Raw genomic sequence first — 4381 nt, forward strand, 5'->3', positions numbered from 1 at the left:
CCGGCGGTTTATAGACCGTCGCTAGTACCGGCGGCTTTACAGAACAAACCCACCGGTAGGCCGCCGGTAAATGCCAGCGGCGAAACCGCCGTTAAAACCGGCGGTCAATAAACCGCCGGTTAGAACCGCCGGTAATCGACATTTTTCCTGTAGTGTTATTTCTCATAAAATTGTACCACATAGAAATTCTGTAACACCGATGATCGAATATTAATTTCTTAGTAGCTTAGTTTGATTAACCATTCTCTATTCAGAAATGTCCGATGGGATTCTTTATAAACCAATTTTTTAAGAGTCTAATTAATCATAATTGCTTCTTTGAAAAAAAAGTACTGAATTTCGTTAAAGAAGATTAGCTTTCAGATTGACAAGAAGTTCATGTGGTGATATGCTAGCTTGTATATAACTAAGTTCAAGACCTATTATTGTTTTTCTCTTCTCACAATAAAAATAATCCTACCAAAGTTGACATTCTCAAATCTTCAATGATATTGGGCCAGCTAGCCTCCAGTGTTTTTGTTTGAATTATAATCAGATCATAATGAAAGAGTCAACAAGAAGAATTTTTTTTAATTATATGTATGAAAAGTTTATGTTTTATGATGTTTAATTTGGAGTTCATGAATTTATAAATAATTTTGTGCTCATGATCTCATCATAAATAAACTATATAATAGATTTTTTTTGTTCTAATGATAGTATAATCACAGATCAAGGTTTTATTTGCGACGGTTTTTTTATTGTTTCTTAAAACAACTTTCTAGTTTAAAAATTAAAATTTTTATAGTAGAAAGCTGTTTTAAGAAGCAGTAAGAAAGCCGTCCCAAACGAGATAATTTATTCTGTGTGGAGTCCGGACGTAGATCGAACGTCATTCAAACACAACGGGAATGGGTCACGAGCAGTGGTACCGAGCTATACCGAGCCATGCACGGTACCGAGCAAGGGGTGACGTGACACATTCTGATTGGTATTTGCACAGCGTTCGGCATCCGCACAGAATAATTAACAAAGACAACTTTCTTACTACTTTCTTAAACAACTTTTTAATACAAAAATTTTTTGAACTAAAAAAGTTGCTTAAAAAAGCTGTAAAAAAGTTGTCCACAATGAAACCTAAAACTTGTTTTTTGGTATAAGATAAATGCTTCAAAAAAACAAAAAATAATAAATAAATGCTTTATCATCATCAGTCTTCTCTAAATATTTAAGCTGCTCTTCAGAAGTTTTGTTCCATTGCTTTCATATTTACTACATTTCAGAATTGCAGCCTGTTAAACTGACAATCTTAGACATAGTCAAGTCAAGTTTGCCAGCTTATCCCAATATTTCTCTTGCATTGGTGATTATATTAAGAAATATTTTCAGTTTTGATCTATTAAATACTGATATTAAAAGGTTATCTGTATCAATAAAATAGAATATATTGCTCTTCAAGACCTGGTCTCATTCATGCAAATGAATTTAGGCTATGGCTACATTTGGGATCTTCACTTTGGCATTGATGGAAGGCAAGCAAATCCATGCAATATCCTTTCACCTACAAATTTTCCTTCATTTGTGGTTGCCTGAGAAGCTATTGATTATCAACACTCCTTTTTCCATCCAACACTAGCTGAGCAACTTCAAGGAAGCCATTAGTGTCTTTAGTCGAACTCGATCGGCACAGGCACTCGTAGAGTCCTCCAGCTTCTAGTTTTCTTCCATCTTCTCACTTGAACTTAACCGTCTATGGATAAAAAGAAGTTTGCTTGACTACCTCTGTACACTGTTTCTTTAGTGCATGGATGACAGTCGAACAGAATCATTCTAGAAATGAATCGCAAACAAATAATTTACAAGTGTTGTTTCTGACATATCAAAGTCCATACAAAATACATCGGAAATTCTGTAGTTATCTTAGCCGCGAAAGATCCGTCGGTTAGTCAGCCGTTTTCTCCATGTATGAATATCTGCTGAAAAATCTGATAGTAATAGAAGATTTTTCTGTAGTATAACGCTGAATTAGGCTTGTCAGTATGTTTTAATTTATTGTCTTCAACTTCTCTGAAATGACAATAAAATCAGAGAACTAATGTCCACCTATATTAATCCAAGTCAGACTAAGGAAGTTATATGATGATAATTGATAACTTGAATTTATTTATGAGAAAGTCATTAATAGACAATAAACTTGAGCTAGCCAACAACTTGAGATCACTCACAATGCTTAATCGTAAGAAAGTAATTTTTTTTTAATGTTGCTGTGGATATTATAATTATGTTTTTTTTTTTTTTTTTTTGAAAATTAAATAGTAGGGGTGTCAATATTTGACACAATTCGAAAATCTGACCCAAAAATTTAGGGTTCGGGTTGACCTGAGCCCGAACGGGGTCGGGTTTATGGTAATGATTTTCAACCCGTTTTAAAAATTTGGTCGGGTTCTAGTTTACCTGGAAACCCGAAATTGACCTGAAATGACCCACACTATCTGGGCTTGACCAGAGTTGCCCAGCCTGCCCGCTTGCATCCCAAAGCCTTGCGTCGCATCTAGCTCGGACGTGCCCGCTGCGCTGACCGCTAACCCGCCTAGCTAGCTGCTCGCGGCCCCCACTTCCTGTCGTCGGTCGTTGACCCGCTTCCACCGGCTTCCATTGTAGTCGGTTACCGGCCCAACGCTACTGCCGGCTCACCGTTTCCGGCATTGTCGTGTATGTGTGTTGGGTCGAGCTGACCCGAACCCGAAGCAGGTCGAGTTAGGGTCTGAAAAACCGACCCGTTTATAAAAATGGGTCAGGTTTAGGTTAACCCAAATAGTACCCGGTCAGTTCCGAGTTCAACCCAAACTCAACCCGTGACCCGAAATTAACACCCCTATAATAGTAGGCTTCATATAACTCTCAAACATTAATAAATTTGATTAGAAAAAGTAGTTTCTCACCACAAAAATTATTGTAGAATAGTAAGAGCCAAATAGAAGAGCAATTGGGATCTTAAAAGCATATCCATTAGAAAGTTCATGTTATAAGTTGTTGAATTCACACAAAGCAATTATGCAGTCGCCTACTTCTAAAGACTATTCTCCTATGGAACTCTTCAATTCGCCATGAAACATCTTTCTTTCTTGATTTTTTTCTAACCAGCTCTACTCAACTCGTCCTTCTTTGAGCCAAGGAGTTCATCTGGATATATACTTTCTATAATAATTTCTTAAGTGATTCATTAAGATCTAGCTTTTCTTTCTTGAGCCAAATTTTCTTCTCTAATAATTAGATCCTGATGTTTTTCTATTAATAATTTTGAATCCGATAATAGCAGACAAAATTTCCATTCTTATACAAGCATCAGGCATTTTGTTTTTTTTCAAAATTTCTTCTGCTTTGAAAGGGGAATAACGATTAACGGCTATTAAAAAGAGTAGATTTCAGGTTGATAAGAAGAACTTCTCAAGTGGTGATATGGACATAACTAAGTTCAAAACTTTGTATTTTTTTTTTCTTCTTATTATCCAACCAACGTTGACATAATCAAATATTAATGAATAAATGTTGGGCCAGCCTGTAGATTTTTTTTCCCTTGACTTATTAATTACCAATCCATACTTAAATAGTCAAGAAAGAGAAGTTTTTGGACTGAAAATATTTTAATATTCGACCAACAATGAATGCTGAAGATAAATTAATATAAATTATATTAAAGCTTCGTTTGGAATTACTTTCTTACTACTTCTTAAAACAACATTTTAGTTCAATTTTTATACTAAAAAATGCTTTAAGAAGAAGTAAAAAAGCTATCTAAAATGAAGCCTAAGGCTTCGTTTGGGATGGCTTTCTCTCTGCTTCGTAAGGCAGCTTTCTAGTAAAAAATTTAATAAAAAATTTAAAATTTTTAACTAGAAAGCTATTTTAAGAAGCATTTAAAAAGTCATCCCAAACAAAGCCTAAATTGAAGTATTGCTGAGGCAAATGGTGGTAGTTCATACGGTTTTCTCCTTGCTTTAAGGATAAACATGGCGAGTTCAAGTTCTAATCCAGGTGATAAAACTCTTTTAAGCTACGTGAATGCATGAAAAAGTTTTTTTTGGGACATTTAGGCAAATTAAGACAGACACATACATCGCATACACAAGACTCGAACCCAGCCCCCATGATCTCTTAGTTGGCAGCCTAAGCTGATCAAGATGAGTTGTGTCATGCATGCATGAAAATGTCGTAAGCTAATTTACTGATTTGAATGTGAAGTTCATAAATGTTTAACTAGTTTTATGCTTAAGGTATGAACATGTAAGAGATAGATTGCTGTTAAGAAAAGGTAAATGATAATATAATTAAAAGATTTAATTAACTTGTTCGTCCATGCCATATCTGCTATATTTTAGATCATAAATGCAGCTTGGTAATT

The sequence above is a fragment of the Dendrobium catenatum genome, unplaced genomic scaffold, assembly GCF_001605985.2.
Source record: "Dendrobium catenatum unplaced genomic scaffold, ASM160598v2 fragScaff_scaffold_1595, whole genome shotgun sequence".
In the NCBI taxonomy this organism is placed as follows: Eukaryota; Viridiplantae; Streptophyta; class Magnoliopsida; order Asparagales; family Orchidaceae; genus Dendrobium; species Dendrobium catenatum.